A 17853-nucleotide genomic window follows, 5' to 3' on the forward strand; every position below is an offset into this window, starting at 1 on the left:
CAGACTCCTGGCAAGGCAACTGGACTTCAGCAGAGCAGGCAGGAGACCCTGGAGCCATCTCCCAGACCACAGGGCAGACATTATCCTAAGTTCCCACCTCCTCCCATTCCCATATCCTTACTGCTTCTTCCCTCTGGTATCACTAATATCTTTTGTAGACAGAGTTCAACTGGAAAACTCTAGGCAAGTTATTTAATATCCATAGCAGAAATTGCTTATTGTATAGCCCAATATCCATTCTTTACTCCCTCCGTAACAGAAGCTCTGATTTTTAATGGTTGCCTAGAATAAAGGTTGCATTTCCCAATCTCCCGTGCGGGTAGGTCTAACCATGTGACTAAGTTTTAGCCAATGAAATATAAGGGAAAGTAGTATGTGTGCAAGTTCCAGAAAGTGTCTTTAAAGGAAGAGGGTGCACCCTTCTTCAGCCCTTCCTCCTTCCTGCTGGCCGAAGCTTAAGCAGCCATCTTGCACCATGAAACAGAAGCTAGTGCTGAGGATGGCAGAGCAACCAGATGGAAGAAGCTCGAGTTCTAACACTATGTAATACCTTGTAAGTTCTGGGTTGTCTATCTCCAAACTTCTTTCAGATGAGAGGGAAATACACCTCTATCCTATTTAAGTTAGTATTATTTTGGGTTTTTCTGTCACATGCATCCAAATCTAAGCCAATCTGAGATATTTCTGAGCCTTGATTTCTTTCTATAGAAACTAACCAATGTCGTAGAATTATTCAGAATGCTAAATAAGAAAGCTCTTTTAAAATGTTCTTCTTTCAAATTAATTAATTAATTAATTATTTAGAGTGAGCAGAGGGAGGGGCAAAGGAAGAGGGGAGAGCACACTCTGCACTAAGCGTCAGCCCGACTCGGGGCTTGATCTCACCACCCTGAGATCATGGCCTGAGCCAAAATCAGGAGTCAGATGCTTAACCGACAGAGCCACCCAGGCATCCCTAAAATGGAAGTAAATAGCTGAAAGCTGAAGGAGTGTCAACCCCTCGAAACAAAAATGCCCTGACTTGGGGGCCAAGGGCACTGTCAGGGAGGGGAGCCTGGGGGCACCTCTAAATTGTTCACGAAAGCTTTTCAAGAGATGGAGAGCCAGCTTTAGATGACTGGCTGGTCCTGAAAGGTGAGGCCAGTTTATGACGATTCCATCTAGGAAGTGAGACTTTTCCTCCCCCTGCCACCCTCCTACCCATGGGCCAGCCCCAGAGAGACTGAGGAGAAGCCAACCAGACCACCACCCAGCTCCCTACAGCTGGCTTCCAGTCCACAGGCGGCCACTGGGGAAGGAGACGGGGTGTGGCCTCTTATTGGGTTCAGAATGTTGACTGCTCCTGGGGACTGGACAGGCTCACTGCTGGATGGAGTCAGCACTTGGAGCCTAAAATGACTCTAGGATTGTCTCTTACCCTAAGAATAAGCAACAACATTCTGGGGGCCTGCTGGAGTTCTTGCACAAGGGCAGGGAAGCCTCAGCGGTAGTCAACAGATCATAAGGAATGCTGAGAGACGACAAATAAATGTGCACTCTGATTGCTTTATGCGTCTGCCGGGCAGCCAAGGCAGCCCTTGTTTATGTGTTGATGTCTACCCAAACACAGCTGCGTGGCCACAGATCAGAGGCCCTCAGGAGGGTCTCTGGTGTCACGCCGTCAGAGGGAGCCACTTGGGGCTGGAGATAACATGAGGGATGTGCCTGGCCTGCTCGGGGGAGGAGGCAAGTCCTCCATGAGGGGACAAGACCCTCCGTCCATTTTCTTCCTGTCCTCCAGGAGGCCCAGCAAGGAGCCTCTACAGCTGGTGGAGGCTGGGCCCAGACTACTCAAAAGTAGCCCCGGGCAATAAGACTGAAGCCCCTGACATAAAAATCCTAAGGTCAGTAGAGATTATGACTTGAGACCCAAGAAACTGGAGTGCTCACCGGGGTCCCTCATGTCAAGCTTATCAGAGCTTTCCCCGTCAGAGGACTGCCCATTCCTCTCTACTCTGCAGGGGTAATGGAGATGGGAGCCCCTGCCTCTGAGCTGCCTTCAAGGAAGGATCATGGAAAGGAATCGCTGTTTTTCCCCTTGATAGTTAACTCCGTCCCAGCTCGACATGGCGCTCCTCCGTCTGGGCCAGCCACCACCTGATAGTCCCTGGGACTGACCTGGTCGGGTGTAGCAACACATTTTATCTCACCTGAAACAGGGTCTTTAACGATACGTACAAAGGCTAAAATAAATAGGAATCAACTAAAAGGAAAATATTGGCATGTGGAAGGAACTGCCGGGCACAAGGTTGTTATTCTGGAATACGCCGCCTCCAGCCACACATTGGCTCAGCTGCTGACACAGCTTCTGCTCCTGGGTTCTCCTCTTCAGTAGCTCCTGAGAGACTACATTCTGGAGCCCAGTTTTTAGTCCAGAAAGATGGAGTTTGGGGGAAGAGGAAGGAGTCCAGCCAAGTCCCAGCTGGGGAGGGGAGTTGCTTGTGGGAAGTGGCGGAGGCAGGGGGGAGGATAAAAGAAACTCAGCTGCTTCTGGGAAGACAGTGGTAAACAAAAGGCGCTGAATGAGGTGTCCTCTCCACAGGCGTCCTGCTTTCTGTCTCCTCCCATCTCACATACCTTGTAAATGGCTATATGTGTTCATTCCACGAACATCTCCTGGGGACCGACTGTATGCTGGACCTGGGCTCTGTTGGTTCGGAAATAAATAAGGTTCAGCTCCTGCCCTTAGGGAGCTCAGTCTAAAGGGCAGGACAGTCACCTATGGAGAAGGTCTAAGGGAGAACGTGGCAGTTGAGCCCCCCCCCGCCCCACGCCCGGAAGCCGAATGAGACAGAGTTGAGCATGCAGGGTGCCCTCGGGATTGACCTTACGGAAGGGCAGGGGAGGATGCAGGATGGGTAGGCGCAGATGTCCAACTGGCCCGTAGGCCTGGTGATGGTCTCTGCCACCCACCCGGAGCACTGGTGCTATAAAGGCCTCGAAGCGAGGCCGGCAGAACGTCACACTTCGCACTCGTTCACCTTTGGTGGGGGCCACCAGAGTGGGGCGTGACTTGGGCAGCTGGGGCCGTCCCTGGGGAGAAGGGCAGCTGAAGGCTGTCCCCCAGCCTACTTCCAGCGGCTGGGGCACCACGTCCTCTGATTAGGTGGAACTGGGTGTGGGCCCATGGCGCCCACCACATCACCCAGAGCTCTCTGGGAACAGGGAGGGGAGCAGTCACAAAGGCTTCACTGAGAAGAGTCTGGGGGAGTGAGAAGAGCTTTCAGGCAGAGAAAGGGTAGTGAATTTGAGCTGCGGGGCCTGGGGGGTGGTTGTTGCCTAGCAGGCCGGGGAAGGGCATTGAGGGGAAGCGAGAGGGTAGCTCTCCTCACCCACACCAAGACCTGACTTCATCCCCCATGTGAAGCCGGGGAGACTGGGCCTCTCCCTAAACGCCAGATGAGCATAACTGTGTGGGTAAACAGTAAGCTGCTGTGACAGCAAAGAAATCTCATCATGACTGGCTGGTGAGCAACTCCATGGGACTCCTTCATCTGCTAATATTTAGTCTATTAATAAACACCGGTACCTGCGTCGCTGGTCCCCTGCATCCTCCCCAGTGGTGTGGCAGAAGCCTGGCAGCGGGCGTGGAGGGGACAGAGCCGCTCGTTTCCTGTGTGACCTTAGCCCGGTCACTGCACCTCTCTGAGCTTCGAGCCCATCATCTGTAGAGCATAACTGACACTCACTTCCCAGGGTTGTGTGGCTTCCATGAGATCAGGTATACAAAACTGTGCTGTCCCGGGGCAGAGGGGTCCCTGGCATGGCCTTGCTGCCTTGGACACCTCGTTAGGACTGTGGGAAGGGACCCGGCCCGCCTCCGGACCATAGCTGTTCTGTCACTCTGTCCTGAAAGCCAGCATCGCCACCAGAACAAGCCCGAGGACGGCCGCCCACATTCAGTCTGTTCAGACAAAGCTGAGACTGGTAATGAGCAGAGACTGCGAAATAAGTGGCTTGGTTCTTTCTCATCCCGCTCCTCTGAAGCTGGGGCTGGAGACGGTTGCTTAGCGACGGTGTTAATTCATCTTTGGGACCATCCCCCTTCCCACTAGGGCAAGAATGTCACCATGTTCGTCAGGACTATTGTTTTTGAGGATTGTTTGGACACTTCTCCCTGAAAGGGGTTTTCTTCTGAGGTAAACCGGGGACACTCCTCTGATGGGCATTACCCTGGGATGAAAGAACAGCTATGGGGGGGGGGGGGAGAGGGGAGCTACAACTTGGGGCCCCTGCCCACTCTTTGTGGGGCAAATTATTCCGGAACAGAGGCAGGATGACCAAAGAGAAGCTGCACAAGCAGGCCTCTGTTTTGTGTCTGGCAGGGAAAGAACAGGACTCTTTTTTTCTCTTTTTAAGCCTTTTTAAGTCCCAGCCATGTGCTGCCCCCAGGATGGAATTGGGTTCCTGAGCCTCTCAGAAGGGGGGGTAAGAGAGATGAGTCAGAGCACCTCAAATTAGGATGGCACCCGCAGTGGCCTGGGGATTGGGAACTTCTGAACTGTCCCCCAGTTAGCCGGCGCCCCAAAATTGTCTGGTCCCCTCCACGCTGGGGAGGGGGACACACAGTTTATTCCTTCAGCCCTCCACCCAGATTCCAATTGCTTTTGCAGGCTGAAAGCACCAAGCAGCGAGGCCTTAACAGTCAGATTTTCCATAAGGCTGAAAGGAACGAACGTTCAAAGAAAACATGATTTCCTCGGTGAGTATCAGCTTCAAATGCTTCTTGAGGCAGAAGACAATGAAAGAAGCACAGTCAGGTCAGCCTTGGCTTGTTTTAAATTCATCTCACAAAGCAAGTGTACAGTGAGAAAACTTTTTGTAAGAGCAACCAACTGAATAAATCAACTTTCAGTGAGCTTCCAAGTGCAAAAAAGCCATAAAACATCCATTTATGCAACACAACCCTGCTTTGCAGATAGAAAGGTGACAAGCATACTGGGGGACCCTGTCCAAGTCCCGGCAGCTCTGCTCCCCAGCAGACCTGGGTGCCTCGGCTGTTCGCGTGCAGGGACGGAGTTTGTACCCATCCCACCGAGGACCGTCCCATCGGATCAGCAAGCACCAGCTGAGCTAGAAGTGCCCTAAAATTCAGCACTGCTGCTTGGGCCTTTTTTTCTTTTAATGCCCGGGAGCCTGATAATACAAAATCAAAGAATAGTCAGTGTTGCAAGCTGACAGACCTTTTCTAGTTTCTTCTTCTGCGGTACAGAAGTGCAAAATGCCTTCTGGAGGAATTCTCTCCTCCCCGTCCTTACAAATCACAGAAAGAAAAAGCCATGAGAATCAATGACCTCTACTCCCCCTAAGCCATTTGTCACCCAGAAGGAGGGCCCTGTCTACAAACTGCTAAGGGAATGGAAAATAGGAGAGCGAGGTACAGTTATGCAGTCCTGTAAGTTAGAGATGTAGCAGTCTGAGGCCTGGAAGGCTTGTAGTGTCACTGACGAGTTAGCAAGGTCTATCAGCACCAAGAATACATAACATGAGTAATCTGAAATTCCCCCCCACACCTGCCCCAGTCACTGGGTGGAAAAAAGGGAACAGTGTGTACATCTCCTCTGACTTTTCTGGGCTTGGGGTGCAAGAAATAGATATTTATTCAGGTCAAATCAAAAGAAGGGAGGTTTTCAGGGCGCCTGCGTGGCTCAGTCGGCTAAGCGGCTGCCTTCGGCTCAGGTCATGGTCCCAGGGTCCTGGGATCGAGCCCCGCATCGGGCTCCCTGCTCAGTGAGGAGCCTGCTTCTCCCTCCCCCACTCCCCCTGCTTGTGCGCACGCTCTCTCTCTCTCTCTCTCTCTCTCAAATAAATAAATAAATAAATAATCTTTAAAAAAAAAAAAAGGAGGGAGGTTTATTATAAGGAGTGCACAGAAACCCAGGAAAAGAAACAAAATATTCAGGAAGTAGTCTCAGCTATGCTTTTTCTGTTCTTCCACCTTCTACCGTGTGCTCTCCCACTGTTCAGTCTTATTTCTCCCCCTGGCTGGTGATGAGGGTCTCACTCCTGCTCACCCTTCACTTTGGACACTGTGACCATGGACCCCATATGGTCCTGGCTTCATCCACTTCTGAACGTGTTGTCCCATTGCGGTTCAGCTCCTGGTGCTAACTCATCCTCTTGATATTTTCCATTGACATTCCTGGGTGAGCTCATCATGTTGAGCTAGGTCACGTCAGAGGTTGCTGGACAGACAATTCATGACCCTGGGTCAATGGCCCATCCCAAGCCCTTTTCTATGGCCGGGGGAGAGCCTTGGGGAGGGAGGGAGGGAGAGAAAGAGGAGGCCGTGTGCCAGATATGGCTAAGGCAGACCCTTCCACAGAAGCACACCATTAATATGGTGAGCCCTTGGTTCTGGCTGACCAAGACAGTGCCAGGTTTTGACAATGTGCATTGAATAGGCAAGCATCCTGAGAAACGATTTCATTTTGCATGCAATCTGCTTCATATTCAAGGGGACAGATATGGACAAACTGTGAAAGGTTTTTAGGATTCAATGAATTGTAGGTGTCTGTGAAGGACAAAATCTAAGCACGGTGCTAGTTTGGGAGGTCACACAAAATTAATAGGCTTAGAGTATCTAGCTTTTGACACAGGAGTCCTAGTCAGACCGGGAGGAACTCTCCAGCTCTGCTTTGAATTCAACTTCACATAACTATGAAGACCTCTAGGCCTGGGTCGTGGAAGAGAGACGGCCGAAGCCAAGGGTCTAGGCTGAAGGCGAGCTTCTTCCTGTCCCCCATGAGCTGCTGTATTAGCCAGCCAACGGCCCCTCCACGCTGCCACCCCTCCTACTTACTCAGCCCCAGACCTTCGTCAGAATCCTTCCTCCATGCCCGAAGGCACGTCTGACTAGGACTATTTGCTTTCAGAAAAATCAGACTTAGGGGCTTTAAGATGCAGCCTTCCTGTAACAGTTATGCTCCCCCCACCCTTAGCCCGACCGCGGAAGGAGGATCTTTGTGCTTTGTAAAAGAAAAAACCTGTGTTGCTCCTGTCAGCTCTCCACTCTCAGTACTTCACTTCTGACTCCCAGAACACTTCACTTCTGGTCACCAAACATGTGTGGGTTCCCCCAGCAATATATCCCCAGGCATCAGCTGGGCGTCCTATGATTTAACTCAGTTCTGACACTCTCTACCTAGAGAGAGCATCAGATCTCTCAGGTCAAGGGCTCAGCTCCTACAGATGTCAGTCCAAAGTCCAGGTGCTGACCTTATCTTCTGACCAATAGGCTCTAAATCAGATGTTACTACAATTCTCCTCTTGGATTCGATCAGTTTGCTAGACTGGTTCACAGAACTCAGAAGAGTTTAGTTACAATCTAATGGTTTATTATAAAAAGATAGGATAAAGGATACAGATGAACACCCAGATGGAAGCGATGGGTAGGGCAAGGTAAGGGGGAAGCAGTGAGGAGCTTCCATGCCTTCTCCGAGCTTGCCACTCCCCTAATGCCTCACCTCTTCACCAACCCAGAAGCCCTCCAAACCCTGTACTTTGGGGATGTTTATAGGGGCTTGCTTCATCATGTAGGCATGATCAATCACTAACTCTATTTCCAGCCCCTCTCTTTTCTCAGGCCATTTTCTATGGCTGGAGGAGAGCCTTGGGGAGGCCTCCAGCCATAGAAAATGGCCTGGGATGGGCTGGAGAATGGAGTGGAGGTGGGATGTGGGGCTGAAAATCCCAAGTTCCAATCATGGTGTGGTCCTTCCGGTGATCAGCCCCCACCCGGGAGCCCACTGAGTCACCTCCTAAGAATGAAAGAGACTCCTGGGACGCCTGGGTGGCTCAGTTGGTTAAGCAGTTGCCTTCGGCCCGGGTCATGATCCCAGGGTCCTGGGATCGAGTCCCATGTCGGGCTCCTTGCTCAGCAGGGAGCCTGCTTCTCCCTCTCTCTCCCTCTGCTTGTGCTCGCTCTGTCAAATAAATAAAATCTTTAAAAAAAAAAAAAGAAAGACACTCCTATTACTGAGGGAACTCCATGGAATTTAGGAGCTCCAGGTCAGTCAGGAGCCGGGTCAAAGACCAAATATTAGAACAAAAGGTGCTCCTAGAGCTCTTCTTATCACTTAGGAGGAAATTACAAGTGTTTTAGGGGTTCTGTGCCAGGAACTCATGGCAGAGACCAATCTATATTTTTTTCTTTTATCTCACAGCATGCTTCTGACAAACTGGCTGTAAATCAGAGCTTCCCACAGCCCTCTCCTTGGGCTCAGGCATTTGCTAAAAAGCTCCCAGAACTCAGGAAAACATTTTACTTACATTTTGCCAATTTATTGTACAAGGATAGAACTCAGGAAAGCCAGATGGAAGAGACCCACAGGACGAAATTACGTGGGAAAGGGCACCTCCGGATGTTCAACAACCTGGAAGTTCTCCAAACCCTGTCCCCTGGGGTTTTTATGGAGGCTTCATTCCATAGGCATGATTGATTAAATCATTATCAGTGATTAACTCAACCTCCAGCCTCTTCCCTTCCCATTTGAAAGTTCCAGCCCTCTAATCATGATTGATCTTCCTGGCAACCAGTCCTCATCCAGTGGTGAGCTAGGGGTTTTCCAAGAGTCACGCCATTAACATAAACTTGGAAGTGGTTAACGGGGGTTTATTACAAATAACAGAAGAGATGTATTTCACATTTATCACTCTGAAGCTACTTACAAGAACTGAGGACAAAAACCAAATATTTTAACAGAAGATGCCTCTATTGCTCTAATCAGTTAGGCAATGACAAGAGATTTGGGAGCCATGAGCCAGAAAGTGCAGATGAAGACCCAAATATATACTTCTTATTATAAATCACAGTGTAGCATGCTTCTTAGCAAAAGAGAGAGACGAGTAAATTGTAATGGACCATCACTATTGGGGGACTGAGAGTTCCTGATACCACAGTGATTGTCTTGCATGAGACTCAAGCTGGCTTGAGAGAGGAGCTTGCTTCTGCCTGAGGAAGCTGGACAGCCAGAACGCTCACTGCCTTGAAAAGCCATCTCCTTCTGAAATTTAAGGGCCTTTCCTTGAGGAGTTTTCTTATTTTACTGTTTCTGTTATTTTAAATAATCAGTAACAACTTGCAAACCCAATTTTCAAAAAAATAATTTTCAAACCAGTCATAACTACATTCGGTCAAGAGATACAACAGCCCTGTGATTTCTCCAGAGCAGGAATTATTAACCCTGTTTGGCAGATTTGGAAATTGAGGCTCAGAGAGACTAGAGGGGAGGGAAAATATGTTTTCCCTGGCTGGGTCTGAAAATTAAACTGGCAAAGTCAGATTCACAGGAGAAAAGCATACAACTTTATTTAACATAAGTTTGATGTGACGTGGGGGCCTCCGTAAGGCACTGAGAACCGAAGACACTGTTCAAGCTGAGAGATTTTTATGCTAGGTTTGATGAAGAGTGGACAGTTGTGGAGAAATACGATGACAGGGTAAGTGTAGCAGACTGGGGGAAACTTAGCATGGCCTGTCTGTCTGGATTTTTCTTAGTGTCCCTCCATATTGAAGATAAGGATGTTCGTTTCCTCTGGGTGTAGGGACGGCATCTCTCACAGAGGTGCTGCTTCAGAGGAGAAAGGCAGGAGAAAGTCACAGAGACCTCCTCACTTCTACCATTTTCTCAAACTCCTTCAGCTTGAACTCTTCAAGATGCCCTGGTATATGTTGTTGTATCTGGTACCAAAAGGTATCGTATTCAGCAGTGGCATGCTCTGAACCCCGTCTCATATCTAACACGGAGCAGAATTAGAATTTGAATCCAGATTTAAGGTCCAGGGCAATGCAACTGTATTCTGCCAACGCCACAGATGGTACTAATAACACATCACAGAAGCTGAAGCCAAAGGCAAAGCTGATAATAGTTTTAATAAAATATAGAAGAAAGGATTACTTGTTTGGGCTGCTAACCCATCATGAAATGAGGCTAGAGAGAAAAAAACTTGCATCAAGCAGCTTCTTATCTCCTATACTTTGGAGCATGAGATCTGCCATATGAAGAATTTGTACCACAGGCATCTGTTTAAGAATTTAAGATGATACTCTTGTCAAAATACAGTTTCTTTTTTAAAGGGATTTTGAAAAGGCATTCTTTAAAGCTTTGCTAAGTGTCTTGGATGTATATAAGTGTCTCAAATTATATTTCAGTAACTTTCAACATTAGTAAATAAAACGGATTCATTTTTTTTCTTTAAACATAACTTTTTTTTGAGAGAGAGAGAGAAAAAGAGCACATGTGAGTGGGGAAAGCAGGGGGAAGAGCAGTGGGAGAAGGAAAGAGAGAATCTTAAGCAGGCTTCATGCATGGAACTTGACGGCGGCCTCGATCCCACAACCCTGAGATCACGACCTGAGCCAAAATCAAGAGTTGGATGCTTAACCAACTGAGCCACCCAAGCGGCCCTCTTTAAACATAATTTTTAATCCAGAAAAAAATATACAAGCTAACTTCCTTTTCACATTTTTTCAAGACTCAAGTATTTTAAAACTGCCTCAAGATATTCCTTCTGATGAACTCAAGATATATCCGGATTCCCACAACATGACTGGCAGAAAACAACTTTTTGCATCAATATTGTTCTTTTTTGTTGAACAAATATCAAAGTGAATCAATGAATTTATTTGCTTTTCTTTCTTGCTTATTAAAAATCATGGGACAACACTGATCATCAACCAATCGGTATACAAACAAAGAACAAATAGAACATTTAAAGAACCGCTAGCATTTCAATGCTCAAAAGACCTTTTTGTGACCTGTGTCCCAGCATCCTCGCATCCGAGCTACCCTAGTTGCCCTGTAAAATTAAGCAACTCTACGAAACCACACATCACTGAGTAAAGTACACAAAAGCCACGCTAGCTGATAATCACCAGGGCAATCTCACCATAAAATAATCGGTATCTTCCTGAAATCTTTGCGAACTAAAGATATTGTTTAGCTGATAGCTCACACGACTCCCGCAGAGGTAACTTCAAAAGTTCATCATTCCTTGCCTGTCAACAACATCCAAAATCCCTGATACAGAAATCTGCAAACCATTAGGTCTCCAACAATCACAGACCCCTGATGGTGTTTACCAGGGATGCCCTCAGGGCAGGTTTTGAAAAGTCTGGAAGGGCTTTCTCCCAAAGAGCTGTCCGTGCAGAAAGGGCCGGAGATGAGGTGAGGGATGTCAGGCTGAAATCAGAAAAGATTTTGGCCAAGGAACGGAGACTCACTTGCTTTCCGTTAATCATTTTTAAAAAGCTTTTTAAAAGCTTTGTAATGAAATGAAATATACAGAAAGGGTACATATTATTAGTGTACAGGTTAATGAATTTCCACAAAGAACACAGCAAGGTGACCAACACTCAGAACTGCAACAACAACAAGAAAACCAGAGTATCACCAGCACCGGCCCCCACCCACAGAACACCGTCTTAGACGTCCTTCCCCAGAGGGAGACTACCTGATTAGTTTGCCTGTCTCTGTGCTTTACGCAAAAGAAAGTGAACAGCGTCCACCCTGTGGTGCCTGGCTCCTGTCACTCGACGCCATGTTTATGAGAGTCACCCACATGGTGGTATTCGCAGCAGGTGGCTCCTTCCCACCCGTGCAATGCCTTCCACTGCTTTGAATGTGGCTCAGATTATTCATTCTCTTACTGATGGGCACTTGGTCGATACACTGTGACCCAAAGGTTAGTATTGTCTGGCTTGGGAAGTTTTTAAAAGATAACCCCATGTTTGAGTGAGACACTCAGGGGATTTTGTGGCAGCACAGGGAAAGAAAGTAGGGGGCCATTTCATTTGCTGAGACCTCTGGCTCTGCTCTGTGCTGCTTTCACTTACCCCCATCCCCTGGCTCAGGAAAAATTGTGAGTGTAACTGTTACAAGCAGGGTGACATTTGGAGTCCCAGAAAATGAGGGAGAGCCTGGGGTCTGCAGGGAGTGGACACAGGAAGGTATGTGTGTATGTCAACTTCAGAGACGCCTCTGGTCATGGCAAAAATCCTCCCCAAATATCTCAGAGCAGCTAGGACACATCCATCAACCCCAGGTTATTGTGACTGTAGTCTCTGGCATCTCAGCAAGTATGGATATCGGGCCATTTCTTACCCCCAAAGTTCTCAAGAAAAAATGAGATCATGAGCTGTGTATTTGATCCAATGAGACTTAAGTCAGGTCCTAGCAGATTAACTTTCCTGTTTTTATATAGCTCTGACCAAAAGCTTTCTCCAGCATGTAGCTCAGATTGTTCTCCCTTCTCCAAGATGACAACTACTCTGCTTCAGATCTCTTTGGGGATTCTAAAATATTAACTGCTCACTAAGTTTACAATAATTTGAGGCAAAGCTAGCGTATTTTCAGACAGTTTCTCTTTATCTGGGTGCAAATAATACACTAGTTTCCCCTCATCTGTGGTTTCAGTTACCTACAGTCTGGAACTAGATGATCCCCCCGATGCATCATCAGAAGGGCCGCAGTAGCCTAACACCGCATCACGACACCGACATCATTCGCCTAGCTTCATCTCCTCACATGGCCATTTTATCGTCTCACATCACCTCAAGTAGAAGGTGAATGCAATACAATAAGGTATTTTGAGAGAGAGAGAGAGAGAGAGAGATAGCCCACATTCACATAACTTTTATTACACTTATATTATTATAATTGTTCTATTTGATTCTTATTTATCACTGTGAATCTCTTACTGTGCCTAATTTATAAATTAAACCATATCAGAGGTGTGTACTTATAGGAAGAAGCACAGGGGTTCAGCACTATCACTGTGCTTTCAAGGCATCCCCTGGGAGTCCTGGGACATATCCCCTGCGGGTAAGGGAGACTACTGTATTCCTAAATACTTAAGAGAGGAGACTCTTAAAATTTGACTCTCTGGTCATCAGTACATAAGTTCAAAGTGCCTTTTGGATCTAAAGATAACAAGAGTCCTCATTTGAAGGAGGAAGCCTGGGAAAATAGAAGGAAGTGAAGTGTTTAGATTCACTGGTTTGGAAAGACTTTTAAAATATATCAGTATCGAGAACTTATTTATGTTTATTTCTTGGGAAGGCTTTGAAGAAATTACATGTAAATCCTCAAGGATTTTAAGCATTATTTCATAAAGGATGTGCTGTTTATAAATACAAATGTATGAGATGAGAGCAAATATTTTTAAATGAATTATGACTTTTAATGATCTTTTATTTTTTTCCTGACCTTCTTTGACTACATCCATCTTTTGACTTGTTTTTTTTTCCAAACTTTGTAAGCCCTCCAATGATGAGAGATGCTGGTTTATGGGACTTTCTAAAAGGACATCTAAAAGACAAATTAATGACTTCTTGGGTTGCTCAAGTACCCATGGTTCACAAGCATTCAAGACTCCTGATTATGTTAAAGTACAAAGGTTTAAAGTATATAAATATGACAGTAATATTTAAAATAATTATAAAAATAATCATAACATTATAAATAATTATAAAAATATAATAATTATAATTGTTATAATAGGGTGTGTGGATCTTGAAAAACTAAAAGTAACAGAAGGTTATTCTTGCCCATGACTATCAGTTCTTCAAGCTAACATTTTCTGTGCTTTTAACTTTTGTGCCCGCCACTGTGTACTTTCATGCCTTTTAAAAACTGATCTTCAGGGCACCTGGGTGTCTCAAGTCATTAAGCATCTGCCTTCGGCTCAGGTCATGATCCCAGGGTCCTGGGATCGAGCCCCACATCAGGCTCCCTGCTCAGCAGGAAGCCTGCTTCTCCCTCTGCCACTCCCCCTGCGCGTGTTCCCTCTCTCGCTGTGTCTCTCTCTGTCAAATAAATAAATAAAATATTTTTTTAAAAAAACCTGATATTCACAATGACTCTGTGGGGCAGGTAACAGTATCATCCCCATTTTACAGATGAGAAAACTGGACGTCAAGAGGTGAACACCTCGCCAAAGTTACAAGATTGTGAGTGACAGAGGCAGAACTTGAACCCAGCTCTGGCTACAGCCTGAGCCTCCACCCTCTTGTTATCTGCTGCCATCCTCACACGTACAGGCTGTCCACGAAGACCGATGCCAAGGCAGTTAGCCTGAACATCATGCTCTGGGGAGCCAAAGGCTTAAATTGTTAACTCCAAAGGTGAGGACAATTTCCACTGAATTTGTTGACAATAATGAGATCTAGTTCTCCAACAATTTAAGGGACAAAGTCAGTATGAAAATTGGTCTTGATTTTGTCTCTCTTTTTCAGCAGGTAACATGAAGAAAATTCCATTTGGAGAATGAGGACTATGATGTCCACCGAATGTCTATTCTGTGCTGTGTGGTACTAGGAATAGAGAAGTTAACAAAATGTGGCTCCTGCATCAAAACGCAGTAACATGGGACTACTGCATCTGTGACACCGGGCAAATGAAGGTTCTGCGTCTTGACTCTGCATTTACTATGAATCACTTAAGGATTAATAACCCACAATGGACCCCCTCTTTGTCTAGCCTGCTAAAGTGAGTTCCTTCTTACCGTATGAGGAATTCATGAGTAACATCATCAAAAGACAGCATAAGAATGCAAATATTTGGTTCCTTTAAAGGCTCATTTCCAAGTTTTTTCCCCCAAACATTTACCGCAAGTATGTATCTCTCTCCTCCCATCTTCCCAACTGGAGTAGCCTTGTGCTGAAATCAGCATTAAAAATACAAATTCTTCCTTAGGCAGAATCCATACTCCACTCTCTGTGGAGAATTCTAGAAGATGAGAGACAAAGTGGTAGAACTAACCATAGAGAGCACCTGATCTGTCCTTTCTTTTAAAAATGGAATAACTAAGACTCTGAGAAGCTAAGTAGCTTGTCTATTGTCAGAGGGAAATAAACAACAAACCCAAGATTTACAGGCCATCTTTCCTCCTACAACCCTGCAGTGCATGCCAAGTCCAGTGCGTTGGTCAGAGAAGTTTCTGATAAGAGCTCTGGCTCATCACTTTGCACAATGCTCAGAACAAAGCAGATTCTTGGTGAAAGTTGGTTAAGTAAATACATGTGAGGGGACTCTCAGCTTCTGGTCTACCCCTCATTGCCTCCCCGCTAGGCCAGTCCTGCACTGCAGCTTCCCTTCCTTCCTGAACTACATTGCCCAACAATGCTAATACCACTCTTGTCTGAGCAGCAATAGCGGGGACGGCATCTCTGGAAATACGTTTATTACCCAGGCAGAGATGGAGACCACGCAGAACTCTTTAGTCAGTACATTAACCAGGGTGTATTTTACTAGTGAACCCCCGGATGTGTCACATAGAGCTGAAGTAAGGATGTTTTAGTAGTAGGGGTCAGTGACAAATCCAGGGCCTAGAGGGTAGAGAGAAGTGAAAGAATACAAAAGCTAGAGAAAATCAGTGAATAAACAGACTTGCTCAAGGTCACACAACTAGTTGGTACCAGAGTGGGGACTTGAACTCTGGCATTGAGATTTCTCTGGAAGCTCCACACAGTGCTACTCTCCCAATAGACCAGAAGCCACTGTGCCTAGTTTGAGGTGTTACAGAGGAGTAAAGGATGGCGCACAAGCCTAAAGGACAGGGACAAAAGAGGATGCATATCATCAATAGAAATGTCTATGGAGAACCCACTTATTGTGAGTTAGACACTTGTTATAAACCGAATTGCATCTGTCCCCCCTCAAACATTCATATTGAAACCCTAACCCCCAGTGTGACTGTGTTTGGAGACAGGGCCTTGAGGAGACAATTAAGATTAAATGGGGTCACAAGTATGGGGCCCTAATCCAATAGGGCTGGTGTCCTTATAAGAAGAAGATGCAACAGGAGCATGTGTGAAAAGAGGAAAACCATGGGAGGACACAACAAGAAGGTGGCCATCTGCAGGCCAAAGAGAGACCTCAGGAGAAACCAAACCTGTTCACACATTGATCTTGAACTTCAAACTTCCAGGACTGTGAGAAAATAAATTTCTGTTATTTAAGCCACCCAGTCTGTGGCGTTTTGTTATGGCAGCTTGACCTAATACAAGAAAGATGGCCAAAGTGAAGGGGCTGCTGAAGACTACCTCAGTTTTATTCTGTTCCAAGCTTACCCAGGCCCAGGGAGAAGATGGGGAACTGATGCACAACTGAAACTTAACCAGGTATTTTCAAGTTAACCAGGTCCATGTTAAAACAAAAAGCAAAAAGACATAAATAACTGTTAAAGTTGTAGACAGCCATGAACAATTTCTCTTTTTTTCCTGTGACTTATCTGTCTGTACATCCTTTAATTCCCTTGTTTCGTTGGTATTTTTATAAGAACAAACATTTGTCTCAGAAAACTCATTTCCTGACATTTTAGAATAAATCTAAACTATTTGAGGCCTTATGTGGTCAATGTTTAGAAAATGTTTATGCCAAGGAAAGGATAAATTCCATTGAAAGAATCTGTGGAAGGACATTAGCAAAAGTGGCAGAGAATGGACCTCTGAAAATCTCCATAAAAGCAGTGAGAACACTTGCAAAAATTGTCAGAATTAACTTTTTCAGAACTCTGAAAATTAATCAAAGGTTTATGGCAATCTGAGAAGAGTCTATTCAAGAGGAAAGGCTCAATCTCAGTAAGACCAGCAAGCTTTGTGACATTTTAACTTGCTCTATCTCCATTTCTCCTCTGCAACCCAAAAGTAGACTTGATAACCAGTGGCCCTCAAGCACAGTGGAAACCAGCAGTGTGGCAACCACTGGATGGGGCAGAATGGAGTTGAAGCTCCTTCAAAGCTCTGTTCTCGGAGAATTGGCATTATTTGGTCTATCTGGTCATTCTTAGAAGACCCCACCCACAAAGCTATCTTTACTTGGATTGACTTGGAACTTATCCACTATGAAGAGTCTTTTCCCAGAATCATTAGTTGTAAACATTACAGCTGCCTAGGGTGGCAAATAAGAGTTGGGTCAAACAACAGGCTAACCAAAAGAAAAAGGTGGGGACTGAGATATCTATAGGGAGCTTTGAAAAGCTTTCATATATTCCTGGGAATCTAGGAGGATTCATGCATGGCCAGGGTAATGAACGTGCTCAAAAAAAGACCTGAGGAGGGGCCTAAATTCTCACCTCTGGCTGACCTTGAGGCTCTGCACAAGCCGGAAGTGAAGGCTAAGAGTTGGAAACTGCCAGGGTGCATGGGTGGCTCAGTCGGTTAAGTGTCCGACTCTTTATTTCAGCTCAGGTCATGATCTCAGAGTCATGAGATGAAGCCCCATGTCAGGTTCTGTGCTGGGCATGGAGCCTGCTTAAGCTCTCTCTCCCTCTCCCTCTGTCCCCCGCTAAAAAAAAAGATTTGGAAATTGCCTATCTGAATGTTGAAGGTGTGCCCCCAAATACTCACACAGAGCTCCTCAGCAATCTCCCACACATTTAATGAAATTTCTGTTGAATCACTAACTGGCCACGAAGCCAAATGAGCAGAGAATTCAGTGGCCACACATGACAAAGTATACAGAATTAAACTGCAGACTTAGTTCAGAAAAGTCACTAAACAAATCAACAGCAACAACACATGCTGGGAGAGGATAGAATGATTCCCAGTGTTACCACATTATATTTTTTAAATATACAATTTTCAATAAAAAATATGAAACATGAAAAGAAACAAGAATACATGGTCTATATGGACTTTCTTTTTAAAGATTTTATTTATCTATGTGAGAGAGAATGAGAGATAGAGAGCACGAGAGGGAAGAGGGTCAGAGGGAGAAGCAGACTCCCTGCTGAGCAGGGAGCCCTACGCGGGACTCGATCCCGGGACTCCAGGATCATGACCCGAGCCGAAGGCAGTCGCTTAACCAACTG

General features: G+C 46.0%; 1 long non-coding RNA gene across 3 annotated transcripts; it reads left to right on the top strand.

Annotated features, from left to right (window-relative positions):
• The first annotated feature begins 418 nt into the window (after positions 1-418).
• On the top strand, positions 419-16376 carry LOC141373353 (uncharacterized). Of its 3 annotated transcripts, none has more exons than XR_012379245.1 (5): positions 419-553; positions 4095-4178; positions 4653-4741; positions 13940-14164; positions 14276-16376. It is a non-coding gene; the product is annotated as an uncharacterized lncRNA (long non-coding RNA). The 3 variants fall into 3 exon arrangements; XR_012379246.1 differs by having other exon boundaries at positions 14279-16376; XR_012379244.1 differs by lacking the exons at positions 13940-14164; positions 14276-16376 and adding an exon at positions 10516-10655.
• The last annotated feature ends 1477 nt before the right edge of the window (positions 16377-17853 follow it).

The sequence above is a fragment of the Callorhinus ursinus genome, unplaced genomic scaffold, assembly GCF_003265705.2.
Source record: "Callorhinus ursinus isolate GAN/ISIS: 27379988/994484 unplaced genomic scaffold, GSC_fseal_2.0 scaffold9, whole genome shotgun sequence".
Classification (NCBI taxonomy): domain Eukaryota; kingdom Metazoa; phylum Chordata; class Mammalia; order Carnivora; family Otariidae; genus Callorhinus; species Callorhinus ursinus.